Here is a 27,008-nt window from a genome sequence, read left to right as displayed (position 1 = left end):
GCTTTTGGCTTTAAATACTGCAGTCAGATTACTTGAATAATATTTTGCTTTGTGAGATCCTTGAAAATGAACAGTTATGTATTTTTCATTTTTAAATTTTTCTCCTCTATTTGCGATTAGGATTGAAACATAAATTCAGTCAATAAAAATATTTTTCCTTCAGGAATCTATGCTATAAATCTACCAACTTAGTGCTATCAACTACCTCAGATGAAGTCCAAGTTGGACAAATACACCAGACCAATGTTAAATCAGTCACTACGGGAACTCAGTTAGTTACACAAGGAATTCTTCACTTTTGGAAAATGCTTGATTCTGTTCTTAAAAGCTTCGATACAAAACAGGAACACTTAAGTGTTCCTGAGGAGCCTCGAACATTTGCTGAACACCAGGAAAACCTTAAAAAGCACATCTTCATTATGTGCAGAGGAAAGAGACTGGACTCCCTCAGAAGAGTATACTGAGTTACAGTACCACACAGAGAACTGAAGGGTCGTAAAACGAGCATGGAGTCTGTATCGGGATGACCAGGATTTGAATCCCCCTGCCAGCTGTGGGACCTTCCGCAAGCTACTTTAAGCTTTCTGAAATTCCACTCCTTCAGCTGTAGAACGAGAGGAACAGTAATATCGCCCTCACAGCGTGGTCGTGAAGACCGAATGAGTGGAACGAAGCATCTGCAAGCAATGCAGCACCTGACACCTGGTAAATGGGACGGAGGTAATAAATGTGAACTCCTTTCTTCCACCTCCCTTTCCTGCGGAACACGAACGTGGCACAGCTTGAGACCTTACAGTGGTTGTGGAACAGTTGTATTCTAGAAAACACGGTGTTTTCAAATCACATTTTAAGAATAGTGAAGGAAATTCTGACATAGGCTACGACACGGATAAAGCTGGAAGACGTGATGCTAAGGGAAGCCAATCACAAAAGGAAAACTATTGTATGATTCCTCTTGTACTAGGTTTCTAGAGTAGTCAAATTCCAAGAGACGGAAAGTAGAATGGCGTTTGCCAAAGGCTGGGGCGGGAGGGGGAGCAAATGGGGATTTGGTGTTTATTTTTTTTAAATAGTTTATGTGTTTATTTGACAGAGAGAGAGAGCACAGGCAGGGGGAGCGGCAGACAAGGGCGAGGGAGAAGCAGGCTCCTTGCTGAGTGGGGAGCCCTATATGGGACTCAACCCCAGGACCCTGAGATCACGATCTGAACCGAAGGCAGACACTTAACCGACTGAGCCACCCAGGTGCCCCAAGGGATGTGGCGTTTAACTGGCACAGAGCTGCAGCTGGGGATTGATGAAAAAGGTTCTGGAGATGGACAGTGGGGATGGATGCCTAATAGTGTGAATGCACTTCATGTTAACAGAACTGCACATTTCACAAGTGGTAAATTTTTTAATGTTTAAAATAGTAGGTCTTACGTATATTTTACCACACACAAACAAAGAATTGTTACTTTTTTAAAAACCTTACAATAGGGACACCTGGGTGGCTCAGTCGGTTAAGCGACTAAATAATCATGTTGTAGTTTACTTGTTCCAGCTCCCAGGATAAAGAGACTGCCACGGAAGAAAAGTCAGGTTACTCTACCATTTGGTAGAATAACTTGTTTTCCACTCCAGCCAGGCCCTCACTGCTGGGCAACATGCCATGACCTGGTGAGCTTTTTCTCCATTCCTACAATGGCTGTTCCAAGCATGTGTGCACACATTCACACCATCGTAGTATACTTACACTACCTTATCCTAAAATAAAAACCTTCCCTCTGCCCTTTATCTGTAATCTGCCGCCTATTTTAATTTTTTTAAAGGTGGTCTATATTCATTTTCCCTACTCATTAAGACCCACTGCACTTAAGTCATTGGAACGAAGTTTTAATGCCAGTATTACAATTTTTCTCATTGAGAACCTCTGACTTGGTCAGACCCTATGGCCTCATTTTACTTCTTATCCCAACCTGACCTCTTGGTGGCATCTGATGTTGGCGACGCCCCTTTCTGAATCTGTTCTTAGATGGTCTTCTCCTGAGTACACCCTTTAAATGCTGGGTTGTCCCAGGTCCTGTGCTCGGCCTTCCCTCACTGCTCAGCTAGCTCTCTCTTTGTAATCACACCCTTTCACACGTGTGACTCCACGCTCCATGTCTTTTGCTCCTGAACTTGAGAGTCACATTTCTAATGGTCTGCTGGTTACCACCATTTAGATGCCTCATTCTCAAATGTCCAAACCCAAGCCCAAGGCTTCCTTTCCACTCTCCTAGTCAATGGCTAGATGATTAAAAAAATCTACAACCACTGTCTGTTCTTCCATGAATGTAGCTCCAGTCGATCTCACAACCCCTCCCCCCCTCATCCCAGACCACAGGTTCCTTGTCTTCTCTCCACATCTCTGCCGCAACGCCTTAATCCGGGCCCTTTATCCCACGCATCCGGACTGCTGCACCTGTTTCCTAACCAGTGTATTCGCTTTAGTTCTTCCCTTCCAGGCCAATTTTCACACTGCTGCCAGGCATTTTTCTAAAATGTGAATCTGGGAGTGCCTGGGGGTTCAGTCAGTTAAGTGGCCAACTCTTGATCTCAGCTCAGGTCTCGATCTCAGGGTCATGAGTTCAAGCACTGTGTTGGGCTCCATGCTAGGAATGGAGCCTACTTAAAAAAGTAAAATTAAATAAAAATAAAAATAAAATAAAAACGTGCATCTGTGCCATTCTTCCGATTTTAAAACCTTCCCTGGCTCCCCACAGCCAACAGGGTGAAGGCCAGCTACACTAGCGTTACACACATGGCTCCTCCTACCTCACTCCCCACCACGTTCCCCTTCCCCAACTCCCAGGACCCTCACGGTTCCCTTAACTCCTCGGAGAATGAGGCTATACCTCCACCGCTCGGCACGCGCCCCTGCTTTTCCACACGGTGAGCAACTACATACTCCAAGACTCGAGTCAAATGCCAGTCTCGCCAGGACCTCCCCAGGTGGAGTTAATGACACGTTTCCAGAGCAGCCTGCACCTGAGGCCTCTCCCGGGGCACCCCCCACACAGCATCGCATAATTTGTTTCCTGCTCCCAGCCCTCCCTGAAACCTTCTCGGCGGACCACCCCTACATCAGGAACTCCACCTCACTTATTTTTCAGTCCACCCTGATTTAAGGCTCAGGTGGTCTATCTCCAAGGTCACGGGTCTCCCAACCCTCAAAGCTCAGTGATGTCACTGCCACACTGACGGACCGTGCTGAGTCTATCGACAAGTCATGGGAAAATCTTTCCTCTGTCCGTTCAACTAACATTTATTAGATGGGGGGATACACAGATGAATGAGACTTGACCTCTCTCGCTAAGGAGCTCACAGTCTAGTAAGGAAAACAAACACATCAACAGACACGCACATAACATGCTGTAGAAGCCGAGTGGTGGAGGGATTCCCAAGACATTCTGGAGACGGAGAATTAGCCCAGCCAGTGGGGGGCACTGGGAATGGAAGCAGCCACTGGAGGAAGCTTCTAGGAGTGAGGGCGCCTGAAAGGAGTTTCAGAGAAGATAAGGGAAAGAGGAGGGGATAGGATGGGTGGGAGACAGGAAAAGGAAACTAGACCAATTACCCACATTAACTTTTTGACAACTGCCCAAGCACAAGTAGTAAGAGTCATGACATATTGCAAATATAGCCAGACCTTTAACTGTGAAGACAACACAATCTCAATCTTGACAGCCCCTCTTCACTCCCTTTTTTTCTCCTGACCCTCTCTCTCTCATACCCACTGACACACAGGGAAAGCTTAATAATGTAATAAAATTCACGAGGGGCGCTGGCTGCCTCGGTCAGTGGAACATGCGACTCTTGATCTCGGGGGTTGTAAGTTTGAGCCCCACCTTGGGTGTAGAGATTACTTAAAAATAAAATCTTATTTTTTTAAGATTTTATTTATTTATTTGAGAGAGTACACACAGAGGGAGAGGGAGAAGCAGGCTTCCCACTGAGCAGGGAGCCTGACTCCAGGCTCGATCCGAGAACCCTGAGATCATGACCTGAGCCGAAGGTCAGGTCAGATGCTTAACCGACTAAGCCACCCAGGTGCCCCAAAAATAAAATCTTAAAAAAAAAAATGTCACAAAAGAACCTTCACGGGAATGCTTCTCTGTTCATGCCTCCTTCAACAGCCACTTGTTACCCGTGCTGTCCACACCAGTGTCTCTCAGACTACCCCTCACTCCTGGGACTCGGGCTCAGTGTCCCCCACTCCCCATCATCTCTCCCACGCTCACCTTCTATGCATTCTGCAGAACTAGGCTGCATGACTCAACGCTGCCCTATTTATTCAAAGATGACGTGATGGAGAGCAATCCTATCTTTTTTGCTAAAAAGAACTTATCAATAATAGTCCTTTTTTCACAGCAAAAATGTCTACTCTTTGATTTGAAATGATACTTGTTATTGCTATTCTGTTTAGCTTCTTGAAGTCTTTAGTGAAACCAAAGTTTTTCTTAAAAGAAAAACAGCCCTATCAGGAAAAAAAAAATGAAAATAATAATCATCATATCATGTAGCAGAGAAAACTCAGATTTACTTTTTCTGGCTTTGTCAGTGTTCCACTATGCAATTTCTTGGTCCATTTAATCTCAAATCCTTTACAGAAATCTTGAGATATACTATGTCGCGTAAAGTAACTATAAGAATATTTTCATGTTTTTGCTCCATTTTATCAACCCTTATTTTCCTAACTTGGAAACTGATTATACACATGTACAGACACATAGTATCGAGGAACAGGAAATCCTTTTCCATTTAGTACTGACATTTGTCAATTACTAATTTTAATCATACCTCGTAGGCATTAACTGCATCCCTGCAAAGTTGAGTTAACGAAACATGAGTATAGTAGAATCGCCCTTGAAGTTGGGGGGTAAGGGAGGGGGAAAGTGGGGTCTGACCCCCCAGTCTGGGACCTGATCCTGAAAGTCACACATACCAGGGCAAGGAGAAGGAAGGGCAAGGAAGGGAGGCGAGGAAGAGCACAGGTGAGAATAGTTAAAAGCAGGAGGTGAAGTAAAAGAAGGATAAAGTAAGCTGACTTCACTTACAGTTAAAAGATTCTCTGAGAACAAGTGAGGTGAAATCCTACTTCATCCCTCAATCCAAGATCTGGGAAGTACCATTCCAGGGAGGCTTGGTGGTGCTAAACGGAGGCAAGAAGGAGGGAAGATCTCAAAATCTAAAGGCAAGCCAGCCACTCATCCTCCCACCTCAAGCACTTTTTAAAAAGTTAATCATCGAATTAAACGCTATAATCCAATTTCCAAAATTGTTCTACTCCACTTAAACTGCTGTCACCTCTAAAAATCTCGCAGGCAAATGCATTCATTTCAAACATCATTCTCTTCAGATTCGGCTTCATCTGAAACTCCTGACCCTCCAACTGTTTTCACCGCTGCCAGGAACACAGCTGGCTCGCCTCTGGCTCTGACGCTGCAGAGCCGGCTCCTCCTGCGGACCCGTGCCCTGAGCCGGGGCTTCCCCGGGGCTGGGTCCCCGCGCTCTGGCCTCCCTGCGTCCTCATCCCTTGAGAAATTCAACCATCACGTCTGGGGTGACAGATATGAACTCTCCCCCCTTCGGCTGGACGTTTCAACATGAGCCCTGGTTCTATCAACTCTCAACTGCTTAGGAATTTCCCCTTGAGTGCCTAAAACCAAACAAGGACCCTAATCCCCTTAAAACTGGCTTCTCTTTCCGGTTACTGCATGGGATCTTTCCGCAGCTCTGAAAGCCCAGGGCCACCGTGACTCCCACCTTCTTCTCCCTCGTACTGCTGCATCCCTCCGAGGTGCTCTCCTTCCCCCTCACCTGTACCTAACTGCTGGATTACTTCACTCTGATCTACCTGCGTGCGATTCCTCCCCTTCTTCATCTGCCACCAAATACCAGAGACCGTGGTCTTTTTCCTTTTCAAAATCGTACCACCACTGCCCCTCTTCTTCACAACACAGGCTTAAAGTGTGTTCCCAGATTCCCTGACACTCCTCTCCTTAAAGCATGGAATCTAGCCACCCTCCCCCCCCAAACGTGGGCTGAATTTACTGGCTCGCTTCTAAGGAGTGGAAGGCAGCAACAGTGCTTCCTGTTCCCAAGTCCCAGGTGCACACTCTGTTAAGAGATAATAAATGTGCACTGGGGTCCTAAGCCACTAACGTTAGGGGTAATTTGTTACACGGCAATAGATTATTACTAATTCAGGAGGCCCTCGCTGCTGAGTGAAACAAATCCAAACCCTGGCTGCTCAAGGCCTTCCACTGACCGCCCCTGCTTTACTTTTCAATACAAACACGATGCTTCAGCCGGAGGCCAGTGAGCTTACTGACCTCATGTGACATGGCAAGACCTTGCTCCTACTTTCGCCTGAGCAGTGCCCACTTGAAATGTCCTTGAGTCTCTCTACTAAATTCAACACTTCTTTTAGGTTCAATTCCAAGTCCACCTACCAAAGAAATGTTTCTATTTTTTAACACATATAAATAAGCATACACCTGACTTCCAAAACGATATTTAAGTTATTTAAGATAGAAATCATAGCTTTGCTGTCTTTATATTCCCCACATTAATGCAGACATAGAACAGAACATTTTGTTTAGGGGTGCCTGGGTGGCTCAGTCAGTTAAGCATCTCGATCTCATCTCAGGTCTCGATCCCGTGGTCGTGAGTTCAAGCCCCACGCTGGACTCCACACTAGTTGTGGAGACTACTTAAAAAACAACAACAAAAACAAAAAAACTTCTTTGGGCACCTGGGTGGCTCGGTCGGTTAAGCGTCTGCCTTGGGCTCATCAGGTCATGATCCCGGGGTTCTGGGATCGAGCCTGGAGGCAAGCTCCCTGCTCAGAAGGGAATCTGCTTCTCCCGCTGCCTCTCCCCCTGCTCATGCTCTCTCTCTCAAATAAATAAATAAAATCTTTAAAAAAAAAAAAAAAGACATTTCTTATTTTGGCATAAATGTCAAGTTGCTGTAAATTAATTTATAAATTTAATGCAATCCCCTACCAACAATTCTTTTTAATGAAGCTAGCAACTGAAACTGAACTTCATATTAAAAATACATGTACAAGAACAGTCAGGAAAACACTAAAATGCTAGAGCAGAGGGTTAATTCTTCCAGACATTAAATTACACTCTAAAGACTCTATAATGAAAAGTGTGTTGCTGGCCCAAGAGTAGACAGACAAACAAGTGTGGTAATACAGAAAGTCAAAAACAGACCCAAGTACAGATGGAACTTTAGTATTGTATGATTAAAACAAACAAACAAACAAAAAAAAAAACGGAGCATATAAAAATCACTGGGGCAAAAACTGACTTTTAATAAATGGTTAAAACAATTGGTTAGCCATCTGGAAAAAGATAAAATTAGATTCATACTTCATACCATACACAAAAATAGACTCCAAATGAATCAAGGATCTAACTGTAAAACACTGAAGCCATACAAGTAGTAGAAGGGAAAAAATGGTGAATCTTCTCTAACTCTGATATAAGCAAAAGCATGCTAACTGGGACCCAAAATCAGGAAAAGTACAGGAAAAGATTAATAATGTGATTACATGAAAATTTTTAATAAAATCTGCATGGCAAGAAAAAGAACCATCATGAACCAAAGGCAATAGATAAAATGAGAGAAAATATTTGCATCATATCACAGGTGAAGAGATAACATTCATAATATATAAAGAACTCTTAAAATTGAAGAAGTAAATACTAGTAACTTAGGAGAGAAACATGGACAAAAAACATGAATACACACACACATACACACATATACCCCTTAAACATATGAAAAGATGTTCAATTTCACTCATAAATAGAAATTAAAACTACACTTGAGTTGCTATTTCTCACCCAGCAGCTTGGCAAAAGTTAAACAGAAAAAGTCACTCTTGGCGAGGCTCTGGAGACACGGGCATTCTCATACAAGAAGCATGGAGAAGTGACCACTTACTTCCAGGGCTCAGGCACAGAAGAGTTCACGAGGAGGACTCTTCAGCACCCCAAAGTAAGGATGTGTCACAATGATGGGGACGTGTCACCAGGCACAGGAGCCAGCCTCAGGGGGCTCCCACTGGCCAAATCGAGGACAATTTGAGCGTGAAAATCAGTAACGATAATAAAAAAAAGGATCAAGCACAAATCCATGAATCAATACGAATAAATAAATAAGAGCTAAGGAAACACTCTTCTTTGTGGGAGAAAACCAGTAAGTAAATGAAGAGGGAATGATGGGCATTTCAGATCGCCGCTGGGCAAACTTCGTAAGAGTAGCCGATTCAGGCAAGAATCACCCAAGGATTCTAAAGCCTGTGAGTCAAAGTTTGAGTCATCAGGACATGAACTAAAAACATCACTCCACAAGATAGTTACTGTCTGTAAAGGGGGAAAGAGCAACATTACGCGGGGGGCAGACCTGGCAGACCGAACCTTGACCGAGTGATCAAAATTAAGATCGCCAGCTGTGGGGCAAAGAGACTTCGTGTGACTCCAAACAGGACGCGCTGAGAGGAACACAATGTCCCTCGTGCAGCACTGCTGCCAACAGTGCAAAACCTGAGTCTAACCGTGAGGGAACTTCAAACAAACCAACACTGAAGGACATTCTAGAAACAACTGGCTAAATCCTCCTCAGAAATGTTTGTGCCATGGAATTCAGACTGAGAAACTGTTCCAGATAAAATAAGACTAAATGTGACATCCGATCTGGTATTTTCTTACTCTAAAGACATTTTGGGAATAATTGACGGAGTCTGACGAAGGTCTATACTTAGATAATATTATTATATGAGTGTTAATCTCCTTATTTTGAAAAAGGATAAACTTATTAAGGAGGGGAAAAAGTAAGTTCTGGCCCATCATGCATAACCTGATTCTAAAGATGAGGAAACATCAGACAAACAAAATGAGGAAATTTCTATTATTTAAAAAAGAAAAAAAAAAAGGACAGGTATAATTAATATTCTTCAAAAATGTCAATCTGATAAAAGACAAACTGTGAAAATATTCCAGATGAAAGGATATTAAACAGATATAACAACGAAACAGGATATACAACCCTAGCCTGGATCTCATACCATAGAAAAAATTGTTATAAAAGTCCTTATTAGGACAACTGATAAAATTGCAATATGCATTAGCAGATTCGATAATATTTTAACAATATAAATTTATGAAGCAGTAACTGTCTGTAAGCAAAAAATCTCTATTCTTAGGAAATGTCCATTGAAATATTTAGAGATAAAGTGCCACATAATATGTAACACCCCAAATGACTCAGGAAAAACACATGTGTAGCACACATATACTAATAAATATAGAGAGCAAAAAAATTTGCACAAATGTAAACAGGGAAATGTTAATAGGTGAATCTAAAAATAGCTGTTCTTTGCATTATCTTTGGGTTTTTTTTGCAAACTTTTTAATTTTTAATGGTCCATTCTCTAAATGAAACTACTCAAAAGTATCGTAAGTAGATCAAGATCAGCATTCTTCAAAAAAAAACAAAAACAAAAAACCTTCCCTAAGAGTTACTGCTTAAACACTTTCACAGAAACTGTATTTCCTAAGTGTTCATTTGACAGATAAGAGAGATAAGGTTGTCTCAAAATGACCACGCCATATTCTAAGGAAAACACAGGCGGAAAGAAGCTGAAACGTGCAAAAGAAATTCTTTCACGTGTGCCTAAATCATAAGCTTCTCTAGAGTCAGTCTACCTGGCTTAGAAGTGGGGCTCTAAGCCCTAAGCTTTCCTAAACTTTGATTTTCTCATCTATAAAGTGGGAATGATAATAGTACCTATTTCCTAGGGCTATTAAGGGATTAAGGGAATAACAGGAGAAAAACATAGCAAAATGCCCCACACATGCTAAGCACTCGTTATTACTACTACTATGATGTCCCATTGTACTGGAACATATCCCCATAACGCAATGGGGCCTTTGGTAACTGATTAGCAGGGGAACTGGAAAAGAATTCTTCCCGTTTATCCAGCACCACACTGTAGTAAAGAAGCTCGAACTGTAGGTCCCAGTTTTTAAGCAGACTAGCCCCTGGGGTGAAAAAAGTCCTCCATCAAATTCCAATGACTTGATGGAAGTATCAGTTGAAGATATTCAATTTGTCCCCATCTTATTTCTATGTTCACCAAGTAAAGTTACAATCCAAAGGTTATCCTTTCAACAAGTCTAAGGCTGGCCACAGTACATCTCCCACTGCAAATCAGCACAGGGGGGTGTCCAGTCTCCCGTAAGCTTGCTCAGCTTAGCTAGCCGGCATCATTCAGTCTCACAATCCTCATGGACTCTGAATGAACTCGTAAAATCAGGTTTCTTCACCTGCAAAGTCGCATCCTCGGTGCCTGATTCAACAGTGTGGAGTTTCTCTCCTCTCGGAAGGCCTGTCCCCGGCAATCAGCGGCTTCCCTCCCTGACGGGAATTTAACTACCACTGTTGAAATGTTAACTTTCCAGAAGCATCTATCAAGGGCAGTCTATCTGTCTCTATTAACCACAGGATCCTTAATGGACACTGGGAGCAATTCAACACTCGCTGATTAATAAACACTGGCCTTCAAAAGAAAAGGAACTAAGTACTAATCAATAACTTTGTGTTAATCATACAACAACAGAGAATAAACAACGGCTGCCTTAACTCCGAAATTAATTTTAACCTTTCATGCAACCTGATTCAAAACACTGCGAAAAAGTTGTTTTTTAAGGATAAACATCACACAAGTTCACTATGTAATTATATAAAAATCATTACACGAAATAATCAAATTGCTGTCAAATGGAAATAATTTACTAGTAATAAAGATTTCTGCTCTTTACTCAATAAGGTTCTTTTAACCTTCTTATAATCTTCAAGAATCTTTTAAAACAAATCAAGAAGAAAGCCAGACATTACTCCTAAACGCTCATTTTCTCTTAGCAGCTTTTTAAACACACTTATCTTTTATCATCAGAGCTAGCATGTATATATATATATATATACGTATATATATATATATATACGTATATATATATATATATATATATATATATATATATATATATATATATATATACAATGAAAATTCGGAGCCCCTTTTGCCATCTTCTGTACTTTTCTACTGGAACAAACTACAAAATTATCTTCCGGTTCCTCATTCTTAAAGAAAAGGAATAGTCTCCTTTACTCCAAAAGGGATATACAAACCTCTACTCTCTATCTTCCTTTGCACTCTCCTCTGTGCAAGGCAGACTCCCTGGATATCAGACCCCACCCAAGACCCTCTTCTCTGCACCAGCAGCTTCTGAAAACATGCCTTCCTGCGTCATGAAACATCCTGTCCCATTAAGTGGCACAACAGCAGATTTCCCTTCAAAACTGGGAAGATAAAAATTTTCCTCCATCCTCTTTGTTTCAGGTCTCATTCTCCAAATTTCTTCAGGACGTAAAGAGAAGCATTACCCTACACACTACAAAGCTAACAGTAGTATCAACATGTAAGTCCAGCTTGCTTCTCTTACTACTTATTTGTGAATTTCAAATAGTTCAAACTTCAAAAGTAAAAAAGGGGAGAACATCTCCCTATCCTCCAGCTGCCTGCTTCCTTCTCTTCGAGGCATGAAATGTTACGGTCCATTTTTTTATCCTTCCAGAGATATTATATGGCTATATATTTATAAATTCTCTTTTTTACACTCTTATGCTTTGTTTCTGAAGATTATATCAAGAATATATTAAAGAATGTATTCAAAAATATATCAGAATATGAGTTTCCTCTTTCTGTTTTTATGACTATATGTGACTTCTAATTTTATTTTTTTAAAGACTTTAGAGAGAGAAAACGTGCATGCGAGTGGGGAGGGGCAGAGGGAGAGAGAATCTCAAGCAGAATCCCTGCTGAGGGAAGAACCTGACTGGAGCCTCAATCTCACGACCCTGCGATCACGACCTGAGCTGAAATCAAGAGTTGAATGCTTGACCGACTGAGTCACCCAGTGCTCCTCTACGTGACATTTTAAATATGTACAAACCAGTTTCCATGGCTCTAGGCTCTTGTCCCACCAATTCATTCGATACACATTAGCGCCAGACAAGTCTTCCTGATTTTAAAAACAAAAATAAATACATATTCCACTCCCACATTTAAATAGTTTCTCTTTTATTAGGCCATGTTATTACATCAATGCTAAACTTCTTAGCTGTGGTAATTGTACTGTGATTATACAGAAGAAAGTCCTCTTTCGCAGGTATTTAGAGGTGAAATGTCACGGTACCTGAAACTTACATTCAAGTGGTCAAGAAAAGTATTATAAATATACAAACCACAACTGATTCAACACACATACACTGAGCATGAGGGAAAGCACTGCGAAATGTTAACAACTGATTCATCTACAAGGACATGTGAGTGTTTATAGTACTGCTTTTCTAAAGGTTTAAAGTTTTCAAGATAAAAAGATGGGGTAAAAAGGCTCTGGTACTTTCACAGTTCCCTCATATGCCACTTTAAAACATGCAATGATCACTTCCCAACTCCCCAGCCTATGTCCTAACCTAGACCAACAGCATCCCTGAACGCTCTCCCTTAACTACCAGTCCTTCCAGCTGCTCAAACTGCAGGGCTCCTTGGGGTCCTTCCCTACTGCTGCACTCCTCCCCCCTTTTCTCTCCTGCCTCGACCACTCTCTGGGGTACTCAGACATTCACTCACTCATTTCATGGCCTATGCACTGGAGACCCAGCTGAAGGGTAAACATCTAGAGGAAGAAGTTCTTATGGATCATTCTTCTGTAATTCCCACAGCACCCAGCTCAATGCAATGCACATGAGAGGCCTTCAGAAGTGTTTAATTGAAAGTATGGGTTTCTTTAAAGCAAAGAAGGGCATGGTAACTACTGCTAAGCAATGAGGGAAGGGGCGCAGAGCTCACGGTCACACTTCTCTTAAGAAAGCATCTCCACGTCTCCTCATCTTTTTCTCCAACGCTTTAAACTCCTTTCATCTTTCCTATCCTTCCATATCGTCCTGTCTCCTGACACAAACAATGCCAGACCATCCTAGTAAGAATAAAAAAACTTGTTCCCCAGCCCCAAATAAAGCAACTTTAGAAATTAGAAGAGCCAAATTCTCTGAAATCTTATTTACGTGACATTGCTTTTTTTTTTTTTTTTAAGATTGATTGATTTATTTGAGAGAGAAAGAGCACGGGTGGGGGGCAGGTGGCACAGGGACAGAATGTCAAGCACACTCCCCCCCAACCCCAGAGCACAAAGTATCATACAGGGGCTCCATCTCACAACCCTGAGATCACGACCTGAGCCGAAATCAAGAGTCAGACGCTTAACTGACTGAGCCACCCAGGCGTCCCTATATGATATTACTTTCTAACACTGTAATAAACAGTAAATGATTTGAATAAAGCACCTCTCAGTTCTCTCTCTATGGAATATTCCACATGGTACCTCTCCACTAGTTTGAAACGAGGGGAGACCTTCCTCTAAACGTGTTCACTTCAGTTAACCAAGATGAAGCCAGAGATACTTGAATACAGAAGCAACCATCATGCTAAGAAAAACCACCTGTGTCTAACAACAGTATACTTTGGAAATGCTGGGTCACTAACAATGAAATACACGAATGATACCTACTACAAAAAATAGGAAAGATATCTACTCAAAGTAAGACACAAATTGAAAATGTCGAAATGCACAAAAGGAAAAACCTAAATCTATTTCCTTTTTCTCACCAGAGTACAAGTCACAGCCCTGGAAGGGACCTTAAAGTACAACCGTCCACTAACTGGGATCTAGAGAGCTTAAGCACCTCATACATCTCTCAACTAACAAATTCAAGTCAAGTTAGGCTTAGAACGCACATAACTCTTCTCAGGCTTCTCTGCCCGTTTTACCTCGAAATTTCACAAATCGAACTTTCTGTCCAAAAAAGTCGAGTAGATAGCGATGTGGAAGACCTAACTGTGGTCAACTCTGCCACTAACCACGCATGTAAAATTAAGTAAATTGCCTTATCTACAGAATAAGAAGGGTGATTAAATTAGTTCTGAAGCCCCTAGACCTAGAATATACTCTGATTCTTACCAACACCGTAACTGTTATGTATTTAATACCCATTTGACTCTCACATTTTTTACACCAAACTTTGTTACAGCTTAAGCAATTTACAATCATTATGTTATGTTAGCCCAAACATCATCACTATTTACCAGAAATTTCATAAATAAAAAAGAATCCTGAAGTTCATTCTCTCTATGATTACTTTTACCTAAATATTGGCAGAATGTCCTTTAGGCACAAAATTTAAACATCCATAAGAAATATATTTCACATCATACTTTCCATTCAACATGGAATAGTGATGTAAACATATTAAACTCTTTAGAGAGAGTTTGCACCAGCATAGAATCTTATCAGAGGAAAACTTGTATTTAGCTCTGGGCTGCCATCAGTCAGGCTTAAAAAAAAAAAAAAAAAAAATGCCTGCAATAATTTCTGGGTGTTACTAGGCTATCCATAGCAGGAATGGCAAAAGGAAAAGGGAAAGGTAAAACAGAAGAAAAAAGAACCCAAAAAGAAAAAAAAAAAGGAAAAGAAAGAAGTGGAAAGAGTAACGAACACAGAAAGAAAAGAGAATGAACAAGGAAGAGAGGAATGACCCAAAATAGCTCGTCAGGATCACTACACAAAAGTTGCAGAGAGGTGCCAGACATGTTTAAGCGTCGCTTGTTTCCTTTGGTTTAGTTTTGGACACAAAGTTTGCCCAGAGAGGACGTATTTACCTGGGTCTGCTCCTAGACTCTAGGTCCAGGAGTAGGAGGATTCCAGTGCATGAAAAGTAACACAGAAAGTGCTGCCATCCAAAATACACTGGACTTTACCAGGAACGTCCAGGACGTCTGACCTGTTCCTGATGAGTAATCATTCCAGAGCTTAGATTCCTTAACTTGTAAAGAGCACAATGATCCAAGATGATGTTTTAGCAAGTAATATGTATATTTATACAATTGCAATTCAGTGTTTTCAAACAACTAGTACTCTGCAAAAACGAGAACAAAATACAGTAAGAAGGAGGGCTCTGCCAACCTCCTCCAACGATGCTGTGCCCTTCCTGGGTTAAGGGGCTGGGACCACCAGACACAGAATGAGCCCAGGATAAGCCAAGGTATCGTACCACCGTCACCCTCCCCCCACACACACAGGAGCAAAGGTTCTTCAGCTATGATAAGGCATGATTTCTTACACGGATAAAATCTTTTTAAACCAAATCTGTTGTTGGGGATGTTTCTGTTGTTTACAATCGCAAATGATCTATTATTGAATAACATTCTGTAGATGATATGAAATGACTAAATAAGGTGTTGGTTCATTAAATCTATGAAGTCCTGTTCCAAACTGCTAGTTACATAATGACAAAGATAAACAGCAAAGAGCAAACTCCTATGTACCTTTTCAGAAGAATTAAATTAGTAGCAGAAGAAAACTTAATTTTGAACCCTTTAAGAGTGGGAGAAAGTAGGATTTTGATACCTTTTGTCTCAAAAAAAAGGAGAAGTTTACAAACACAGCAAGCACAGTAACTGTTCATGAACTAACTAAAAGGTGTAAAACAGACCACAGATTTCAAAGATAAAACCCAAAGAAAGGCTATGAACGGCATTCTATTTAAAAAATACTTTTCACTTGTTGCTATCAAATACTTGCATTATCAAGCAATAATTCCTAAAAATGGAAGCATCATCACAAATTCTTTTGGGATAGAGCCTATAAGAATTAGGTATCATACAATTTTGAAAAACTAAGAAAATCGGAAAAGCTGAAGGAGTATGAGCAACACTAGGGACAGAGCTGATTAAGTAAGTGTTCCTAGCATAGCGATGATTAATCTCTCTGGAAACATAAAGAAACAAAAAAGATAATCATAGATTTTTTAGAAAATGGACAGTACGTGCAATGAATGCATGATGTGTCAATATAAAGCAGAAAGCAAAACAATTGTCAGTGGCCTTGACAATGAACAGATAAGTAGCTTGGCGTACTTATGAACACGACCGAAAGATTCAGCACTAACAAAAATTCCCCTAGAAGTAGGAAACAAGCACGCAAGGTCACATACCATGTGCAACTTTGCAAGAGAAGGATCTGAGATAGCATTTTTTTTATGAGCTATTTAAGAATTAACAGAAGAATTAAGCAGGTTCCCAGAAACTCCTCTAGTGAACCATCAAGGAAGGGATGTCTTCAGAAGCCCAGTGCCTCCACCATGAAGATGAAAAGCAGCAAAATCTTCCAAACTGGGGTCAACAACCTTTCCACAGTCAAGTGTTCGGGTTCAGTTTTCAGGTCTTCTGATGTAGACACCCCAAGTATGGAGAAGGGTGCCCCTGAGACGCATCCCTAAGCTTCTGAAGGAAAAAGAAGGCCAGCCACACTGCAGGCAGTCTAAAATAAGGAGTCCTGGGTCTCCTGATCCTGGGGACGGAGAAGCAACACCCCTACACTGAGATCCCAGTCTCAATGAACAGGTACCTTTCAAAAAACTCAAGCACTCCCATGAGGGTACAACCATACCACAACGTGAATAAACTCAATCACAGCATTTTAGGGCCAGAAACACCTTACTTACACCACCAAGCCCCCACTTCCCAGACAAGCAGCCTAAGGCACACAGCTGGACACTCTCCCAAGGTTCTGTAGCTCGTAGGAACTAGAACCCAGTGGAAAGAATATGAAGCACTTAGCACAGTCTCCCAACAGGCAGGTACCCACTAATCATTACTACAGTTATTAACACTGCTCTACCTTAATACCCTTTCCACCAAACTAAATCAAATCAGCCATTGCACGAAACGAGAACGGCGGGACACGGAAGAACAGAAAAATGGAGAAGAAAGATCATGAAGGAAATCCAAGGGTGGAGGGGAGCTTTGACCAACCAGGAGCCAGCCTGAGAAGCTAGATGCCTGGCTGTGAAAGAAACAGAAATCACACATGTTGGAAGAAAGGAAACTCAAGAGATGTGTGAAGGACATCTGCCAGTGTGATTAAATACAAGAAAAAGTATTAAGTGTCTTAATTCCCTAAAGCACTGCAGGCTTTTAAAAGTTCCTGGGGGGTGGGGGGTGGGGGGCAGCACAGGATCGCACAGCAGTACCTCCCACCCCCACTGCTGCTTGGTGAAAACTGGCCCAAGGGCCATCCCCAGCACTCCTGTCATACAGACTGCCAACCCCAGCCTCAAACCATCAAGTCTAAAGAATTCAAACCACTTTCACAGATTTAGTTATGAAGATTATGTCACAGATATTTGAGTCAAGAAATGACTAGCAGCAAATCACATGTAGTCCCTTTCAAAGAAATAAACAGTAGCTCAAAATCTAAGGCCCTTGCCATGAAATATAGTCTAAAATCAATTATACGGATGCTGACTCAACTTTAAGGTTCAATCATTTTATAAAACCAGTTAGAAAGCAGAGAATTCCCAGATAAAAATTAAAACTAGTAGACGTGGAAAGCAGTGAGATCTCACGGCCTCAGCCCAGATTTGTGGCCTGTGCTACACAAATGATTTGTTTCCTAATCCATAAAACACATCCAGTAATAAACACTGTGTGCGCCTTCCAGGAATTTGATTTAAGCAAGTTAGCGATCATAAAGCAATCTAAAAAAGTAAGCACTGCATGGATCCTGGGCGTAACTTTGGAAAGGCATGCGATGTGAGTCAAATAATAGCATCTGGTGATATTTTGATGTATTCACCGGAAATGAAAAAGAAAACTCGTTAATTTATTCTCTAGCAAAGAAGCCTGTGCTATTAACCGGTTGACACGCACACAAAAAGTTTTAGAACAGTTTAAAAACTTAAAACTTTTCATGTTTACCTTCCCACTCACTACCCCTCCCCTGTTCTTCTTTCTGATGTCTTCTTGCCCTCAGATTAAGACTTTTTTCCCCAAAAAAATCTTGCTCTTCCTTGTTCACCAATAAATGCACTCAGGTTACAATGTATTGTCAAACCTCACTTCCACTCACCTCAGACCTTGAGTCCATCTGACTCTTGTCACCTGGGAGTCTAGTTTCATCTGTGCTTCCAGAGCACCACCTGTCAGACTGCCTTAGAACCTCCATCAACCACTCCCCCACCACCACCAAAACACACACACACTCTGGCTAAGAACAGTGTGCTTGCTCTTCAAGGGCTGCTTTAGGACATCTCCTACTATCTCCACAGCTTTCCTGCCAGATTCCAGCCCCAAAGGCCCTTCATTTACAAACCGCAAAGCCTCCACTCTTCCCCAAAGTCCTCAAAACGGGGAATGGCCAAGCCGATACAACTTACTCTTCCTCCCCCTGATGGGCATCTCCTTCCTGCAACCGTGCCTCTTCCACAAAGCAGTTCCCTTCAGAGGGCACCCGGGTTCACGCTATCGGTCTACTAAGAACCCAAACCCACAGAGTTGTAACTAGGAAAGGAACTACGTCTCATAAACACCATTTTATTTAATGAGCTCCCAACTATGTAATACACTATATCATATCCTGGAGCTGCCTATTAACAAGGCACTTGGTTAGATCTGATAGAACATTCGGGTTTAAGAAACAGTGAATAGTTCTGTCCTTTAATAACATGAGGAATATTTCAATAAATTGTAACTAGAGACCTTGACTGTTGGGTAGGTATACCCAATTCTGGGTTTTAACAGACCCAAGGTTTTGCAAAGTATCTGTAATTCTCAAGAAACTCTCAAAATACATTAACTCAATTCATTTCAAACTTTTGCCACTCAGTTTGCCATACAGCAATCTTTAAATGACACCAAGCGGTAGAAATCCAAGAGTAGGTGCTGTCACTGCAAATGGGGGAAAACGGGCACAAAAACTTTATAAAACTTTAGAAGAAATTATCTCATCCAGTGGTTCTCAAAATACGGTCCTCTGACCAGCTTCCGCATCTCCTGGAAACTTGCAAAAAATGCAGATCATCAGGCCCACCCTAGACCCACTGAGTCAGAAATTCTGGGGTGGGGGTCCAGCAATGTGGGTTTAACAAGCCCTCGGTGATCCTAACGTGTACTCAAGTTTGGGGACCACTGATCTGATTCACCTACTCCACTAAGGAGAAAGAAACAAAGCCAGTAACTTACATCACTAGAGACAGTTCTCGATACACCTAAAATGATTCTTTAATTATACATCTGAATCCAAGTGGTCCCATACGATCTTCTAGCCAAATACATCTTGATCTTCTGCAATATGAATTCTTATATTATTGCTATACAGACACATACAAATCCTTTCGTCTTGTGTAATTTATATTTAATACCTAAAAAAAAACAAAACAGAAAAACCTTCACATTACTGACGTCTGCAAAACACAAATCTCACACACTTTTTTATTTAATCAGTAGCTTGAGTTAACTTTTGTTGCCAATAGCAGAGGCGGGTTTTGTCTGGTCGTGGTCATGTTTTGGTTTGGTTTTGAGGGTCAACAGCAGGAATTCATGGGACATGTGGCTAATAGTTTTGAGGCTTCCTCCTACCACCACTACCATCAAAGATGTTCACACCAAAAGCATGTGACGGGCAATCATAAAGGATTAAGAGGCCAGAAAGTGCTAAAAGAGAAAGTAACCCTTCCCACTCCACTCCCCAAAAAAGAAACGTCACATTTTATCTTGGAATGTATCGCGTGATTTTTTTTTAAAACAACAGTTTAACATTTTCAATTATGTTTTCCTTATGCTAGTATAAAATTAGTTTCCATTTGTTGAACATCTACTATTAGAATGACAGGAAGCTAGCCTGCGTCCTAGGCATGAGGACAGGCCTGCAATCCAGCCACGCATCACACCAGGAGGCAGGTGAGTGACGCAAGACAGAGAGCAGCCTCACCACCTTCTTACAAGTACTCCGCCACGTTATCAGGCTCCACATCAACCCACCCGCATAACACCTACCACATGAAATGAAATCTACAATTTCTGGCCTTAATACAGATGTTTGATGTATACGGTACCTCTCTACATAAATATTTCGAAGTCTAGTAGTGGTTATCTGCACAACTAAACACCTGTTTCTATTTACATTTTTAAGTATCCCCTTTCAGAAATTTATAACTTGGGTGTTAGGATTACCACGGACTGAGATTTAGAGATTTAAGAAATAAGTGCTTCCACTCCTGTTTCTCCCATTGAAGCTCTTTTCTCAACGTCATGCCATACTAGATATATTTTCAGGATTCTTTTCAGACTCTATTAACATACATAATCACCTTCCATTGTACAAACCAAATTTTCTCACACAGCTCAGTGCGTGATTTTCGTTCTCTGAAGAAGAATCCTGGACAAGTGCACGAGGCAAGGCAATACAAGTTAACTCCTTCAGTCTGATCTACACCTCCAACTCTCCGTGTGACCTGAGCTCCCAGTCTTCTTGTGACTTTATTTTTCTGGTATTAATAAAGGGTAAGAAGTCCTGCTACATATCTTACAGGGAAGAAATCAAAGTCACCGAGCTAACAATAGTGCCCGGGGAAAGATGGCATTCCTTGGAAGAACAGTAAATTCAGGGTAGTTAACTGCTACCCGGTCCCCTCTCCAGCTCTACAATATACCTTCTGAAGCTAAATTAGAGGGGTTAAGTTCCTTGAACATTCATTCATTCAGCAAGTAATTAATAAGCACTTCCCACGTTATCAGGCACTGCACGAGGCACTGGGGGTACCACGGCCAGCAAGAAAAATGCAAAGACTGCTCTTCACAGTACATCTTAGATAAATACTGATTAAGCTTCAGGGCTCAAATCCATTGGACTTATTGCTATTCCTAATTATAATTATTCATAATCAATCCATTCTGCTTCTTTAAAAAAGGAGACCTCATGCATTACATGGAAAGTTCACAGAACACACAGACAGAAGCTCTATAATATGAAGGCCTCACAGAGGTCCAAAATATCACTCGGTGAACACCTTAGGATCCATAAGCAGGAAGCATGGTGTCAGGCCCTAGAAAATAAATCAAGGTTTTTCTTTTAAAGGCAGAATAACCTTAGCCTAAACATTTACCCATCAAGTACTAGACTTAACCACAAGCAAATCCTCCGTAACTGTGCTGTCCAATACAGTAGCCCCTTGCCAGTGGTGGCTATTCACACCGAAATCAATGAAGAAGTCAGTTCCTAGGTCACACTAGCCACATGTAAGTTGCCCAACTGACTAGTGGCTATCATGTCAAGTTGTTATAAATCCTTTCTATCATCTCAGAAAGCTCTACAGGACAGCGCTGCTCTACAAATATCCTGTAACGCTACATCTGAAAATCACAGTGTAACGCAAAGTGAGCACGCATCCGTACTCTGCAATGGCATGTAACATACGTCCGTCTGTAATGGAAGGCCACTTCTTCCTTCCTCAACAAGCTGGAAAGGGATCGTGTGGAGCGTCCGTCCCAGTGTACAGGAGTAACCAAGAAAATTCACGTTGTCCAACTGGCCGACTGACAATGAAGCTGGGAAACAAGTGAAAAACTGATTACATTTTGCCCCTCCCTTCCTATTCCTCTTAAAACAACGTGTCCGTAGCAGTGTGTACTCTCTGTTCAAGGCTGCCTGCTCTGAGCCTAAGAGCCAGTAGCAGAGGACGTGAAGACAGTGAAGAATGAAGGTGGGTGACACAGGCGAACACCACATACAATGCAACACGAACTCAATTCAGACCAATGCAGTAAACGTAAGTGCCTACTGGGTCCCAGCAATACAGAGGTCAACCACCACCACTCCCACCTTTGACAAGCTGAATTTAATAGGAATGTCCAACCAACGGGTAAATAAGAACGATACGACATGTTGTAATAAATGCAGTGACGCAAGTATGTACAAAACATAGCGGTGACACAGGGAGGGTATTTAAGTGTTTTATGAGGGGAAACCAGGGGAAATTTCCTAAAGCAGGAACTCAAGAAGCAGAGGACCCACCTAGGCAGAGCCGTGCAAAGGAACCACAAGTGGTTAGGCAAGGCTAAAGCGGCTCTGACAGTTAAGAAAGATGGGGATGACAGGAGGAGGGAGATGATTTCCACGCCAGACCTACAACGTTCATGTCTGTGTTAGGCTCACTTCCGTAGGTCTGTAAGCTTCCCTCACCCAAACTGCAAGCAACGTGAAAACCAATCCCTAAGACTTGGTAATATGCCTCTTGTCTGCTACACAGCTAACAACACTAGACAACAATCATTAGTAGGAACCTGAAGGACTTCTGGCTGCGCATGTAAATCTTTGGAAGATGCCTGCATCTTCTGGATGCTTCATTTTACCCCTGTGCTCAAGTCTCAAAAACAAAAACAAAACAAAAAACCTGTTCTCTTCATAGCACCAGGATCCCCCTCTCCTCACAACAAACTTCGTGTAAATGTTAGTAGCCTACAGGCCTTAGCAAATTCACCAAGTGTTTCTCCTCCCTTCAATACAAGCAGAACTTTGCAAATAAAAGTACATGCATAAATACATGCAGGTAAACTCGCAGGCTGGTAGGCAAACAGAGAAGGATTCCTATTCACACAAATAGGTGACCCTTAGGTAAAGGCATAGTTCCAGTGCAGCATATGCCACCGTCCGAAGCATGAGGTCTGGAGGCAGCCTCCCTGGGTACTAGTCACGGATCGCCACTGACCAACTTTTACTTTTCTTCCTGAATTTCAATCTCCCAACTGTAAAATGCGGTGCCAATATTTCATCAAGTATCCCTAACTGCGTAGTCACCATGCCGACACACAGTGACCCTTCTAGTGACAGATCAATTTGTGTTAACTACATTTATTTTTACTAGTTCACTCCTAACGAGGAAGGGTTTCACAACCATCGATTTCATCAAGCTGACCTACCTCTGTAAGTTCTCGCCCCTCACTGTGCGTCAAAAATACCAGGGAGGGTTTTTTTTTCCCCTAAATACTCGATGTCCAGGCCCTATCTGGATTTGGGTTCAAGCGGTCTGGGGCTGGGCCAGGCAACGGAGTTCTTTCTACGGCTCTCAAGTTGTTTATAATTTGCAGCCAGGACTAAGAACCACATACAGATCTCTATGTGCCCACAGAAATACGTCGCTAAGGTCTTGCTTGATCTCTGACTGAATCCGCGCAGGCCGGGGGGGGGGGGGGGGGGGGCCTGCCCGGTCGGACGAGGATCGCCTAGATGATGTGACGAATTCGAAGTGCTGTGGGATTCACACCCACGTCCGAACACGGCTCACCCAGCACCAACTCCCACGAACTCCACCAGCCGCGGCCGCGACACCGGGCACCACCGGGATCTGCCTGGGGCACACGCCCCCTCGCCGTTCGCCCCGCAGCCCCTGCGAGCGCCAGGCCCTCCGGACGCGTGCGTCACCGCGCCCTCGCCTCCCGCGCCCCAGCCCCCTCCCGCCCACGGCACGTGACTCGACACGCGCCAGCTGCACGCGGGCTCCATCAAAACAAAAACAGAGGAGGCCGGCCGGCGGGGCGGCGGGGGGCGGGCGCGCGGGGGCGGCGAGGAGCGGGCGCGCCCCCGCCGCCACTGCCCAGCGCCGCGGCCGCGCCTCCGCCGCTCCGGGCGCCGCCGGCCGCGCGCCCCGGCAGGCCAGGGGCGGGAGGGCAGAGGGCGCCACCCTGTTTACAGCCCTCGCTCAGGGCCAGGGACCCCGCCCGGAAACTGTCTCCCGGGAGAGAGCCGTGAAGTGCGCACCCACCCGCACCCGGGACGCCGGCCCAGCGGGGAAGGCGCCCGGCTCCGGTCGCCGCTCGCAATAAAACCGTCGCCACGGCTCCGGGGTCGGGCCCGCGCGAGTCTCCGCTCCTCCGCGGCCCACCGCACACGGGTGTTTCGTGTCCGCCCGGCACGACTGTGCTACGCACTTCACCCCCATCTCTCGGCTCCAAAGCTTCCGCAGACCACCCTCACGTGGCCGCCGCCTCCCAGCCAGGCGGTCCCCGGCGACAAGGGTTGCGGACCCTCGTGCACTTCGGGACCCGGCGCCGGTTCTCACCCCGTGGGACGCCACCCCTGTCGGACCACCCAGCCCGCATTCCGCCCGGGGCCGGGGGGGGGGGTGGCCACGAGCTGTCAGATGCCTAGTTTTCCACATGACGAAGCTCACCCTCACCCTTAAACATCCCCACTCACCCTTCAGCCTAGCTTCGAGCTGAATCAGTGTTTAAAACGGGAGGAGTGGGGTGTTACGTCTTGATTTTTCTCCCTAATTTGCAAAAAAAAAAAAAAATTAAGACGCAGCTCTGTCCATCCACGTCGTCCCACCAAACGCAAGACTTACAAAATAGAAATGCCCACCACACACCTGCTACGCAACCAGCCCTCTGGAAACCTGAAGACCCACCCACCCCGCCTGCGGGAACTCGCGCCTGGGGTGGGGTGGGGTGGGGTGGGAGCGAGACAGTCCGGTCCCCTAAAGTAAGGGAGTGAGAGGGGCACGCACCCCCTCACCCCTCCCGGGAGCGCTCTCCCGTTCCCCAACCCGAGAGCAATGCGAGGCATCCTCCGTCCCTCCCAGCGAAAAGAAGGAGGTAGCCAAAGGCCTGAGTGCCAGGGGTGTTTTTCCCTTTCAGAACCCAGACGCCGCGTCCTCCGGGAGGACCCTCCCCCCGCCGCCTGATTTCTGGTGGACAGCAAAGGTGGGGTAGGTGGGAGAAACCGGCGAGTGCTCTCCGGATTCGGGATGTCGGTCTCCGCGGAGTGAAGAGGTGGGATCTCGAAATGGAAACAGTCTCCCCCCTCCCTCCCCCCTCCCTCCCCCCTCCTCCTCCTCCTCCTCTTCTGTTTACCTCAAGTTTGAATTTTATCTGCGCAACATTAGCTGGAATGCGGACATTGAAAACACACACACACACTCTCTCTCTCTCTCTCTCTCTCTCTCTCAACCCGGCAGCAGCTCCGGAGGAGCCATGTGGCATCAAGCCACCTCAAAGGGGAAAAAGTGCTCTTAGCAACACAAACATGGCGAAATCGCCTCGGCATTCCCGGCCAACGCCACAACCCCTACCTTCCCTCGCCCGGCTTCCGAACATCCCGGCCGTGACCTGCGGCCCCTTCCGGGGGGAGGCCCGGGGCCCCGGGGAGTCCGAGGGTGGGACCGCCGGGCGTGCGAAAGAGGAAATAACAGAGTCCACAGTGGAAATGTTTCTGCTGGACCATCCGACCCAGCCGCCTCGCCAGCAGCGAGGGGACGCCTCGTTCACCTCGAGAGGGCTCAACGGAGAACAAAATTCCCACCCCGAAGTCCTGCTGGGCCGGCTCTCCCCACCCTCCAGAACTTACCTTGGAGCGGAACGCACGCTGCCGCTTGAATCCCTTTCTCTTCCCTGCTTCTCGAGCGAGACGCGAGGAAGAAAATGATGCGCATGTCTATCTGTAGAGCATATTCTTCTAGAATTTCCCTTTGATCGTCACGAGGAGCGATGGAGGCTCCGGAGACAGGTGCGGTGGTGGCCGAGGCTGCCGGCTAAAAGTTGTTCTCTCCGCGGTGGGCGGCGGGGGCCCCGGGCCGGGGCTGAGGACCCCGTCTCCCTGCCCCCCGGCGTCGCCCACTTCTCGCTGCGTGCGGCTCGGCTGCAGGGGAGGTGGCGTAGTTTCTCTTCCTCCCACCTCTTCTCACTCACTTGTTTTTGTAGCCGTGGGCTCCCCTAATGCTTTCCTCTCCACAATGTTGTTTCATTATATCATGTCCATCATGTGACACCGGAGAGGCCTCTCTATGGAAACTTAAAGGGGCTCCCACGTGACTGCAGCAGCAACAACAGCAGCCGCGGCAGGAGTGGCGGCTGCGGCCGCAGCGTTCCTACCACCACCCACCGGGAGCCCCTCGCAGCATCCCGAAGGGGCTTCTGGAGCTGCAGAAGCCCAGATAAGGGAGCCACAGCATCCGGGAGCTGTGGCGTCTGTGCGTGCGTGTAGCCTTTGCTCGTTACATAGGAAAGCGAACAGAAGGCGCGTCCTTAAATCCTTTCCTACAGTCGCAAAACCCACGCTCTGCTAAAATGACATTTCGTGGCTCCTACTTTATTTTCCCCAAGAGCGATGACTTTTCTACCGGGGCTGATTAATTTTTACAAAGTCAAAAAGAAAAACCGGATTTCTCTCTGCGAGTTCAGCCAGCTCTCGGGTAGAACAGAAATGACAAAACAATAATAACAGAAATAGAATCAGGCATTTGATACATAATTACCATCACCACCAGCTTTAAAGCTTTCTGGAATTACATTCCTCCGGTAACTGTTGATGATGCTTGCAGGAGGCTAAATGCAATGCAGTTTTTCTCTTCCGCAGCTATATTAGGGCTTTGTTGCTGACAACAGTAAAAACTTGTTTGTGTCAGGAAGTGAGGTACGAAGATATGACCTGGAAGGTACAGACAAAACCAAAGTGGCAGTTTTTGCATTACTTTTCTGACCACATTCTTTCAAATGGTGAGAAGCAGCTGGTTTGCTGTAAAATGGGTAGCGTGTTTTGGTGGGAAATAAAATAATCACAAAAACACATGTTTCCCTTAATCATACTGTACATGCTAGACACTAGAAATTATATATATGTATGTGTGTATGTGTGAGTATAGAGAGAAAGAAAGAGCAGGTGCATTTTTAGGATAGTTTCAGCACTCTGAAAGACTTATTCAAGTCCAGTGTTGTGTGGAAACTGTAACATCAGTTTTGAGTGCCCTCCGTATTACTGAATCACAACCCCTGTAAGTGCTTATGTCTTAAATCCCAAATCTCTGCCTTAAGGTTTTTGTGGACCATGGAGATTTTAAGCTGTAAAGCTAAGCTAAGCAGCTATTTCTATGCTTTACTTCATGCTTTTCCATTTATAAGGAAAACTCCCTGTGTGTACTGGCGGAATTATGAAAAACTTCTCAGGAAACTGAAGGGTGGGATGGAAGCTCATCCTTTCCTTTGGCTTTGCCTCGACTCTCTCTCTTTCCACCTCATC

The 27,008-nt window shown here is 44.2% G+C and overlaps 1 long non-coding RNA gene across 23 annotated transcripts in view; it reads right to left on the bottom strand.

Annotated features, from left to right (window-relative positions):
* Positions 1-27,008, bottom strand: part of LOC123788947 (uncharacterized) — a 208,557-nt gene that overhangs the window by 180,941 nt on the left and 608 nt on the right. For 12 of the 23 annotated variants that reach the window (XR_015723849.1, XR_006778619.2, XR_015723856.1 and 9 more), the window contains exons 2-6: positions 25,341-26,420; positions 24,192-24,264; positions 21,414-21,544; positions 19,181-19,359; positions 5,079-5,173 (exon numbers count right to left, since the gene is read on the bottom strand). This is a non-coding gene — a long non-coding RNA (uncharacterized LOC123788947). The other 11 variants (XR_015723843.1, XR_015723854.1, XR_015723848.1 and 8 more) reach the window with 9 other exon arrangements.

Source organism: Ursus americanus, chromosome 3, assembly GCF_024610735.1.
Source record: "Ursus americanus isolate L20-20 chromosome 3, mUrsAme1.1.p, whole genome shotgun sequence".
Classification (NCBI taxonomy): Eukaryota; Metazoa; Chordata; class Mammalia; order Carnivora; family Ursidae; genus Ursus; species Ursus americanus.
Note: the sequence above shows the minus strand (reverse complement) of the source record. Positions and strands in the feature narration are given on the sequence as shown.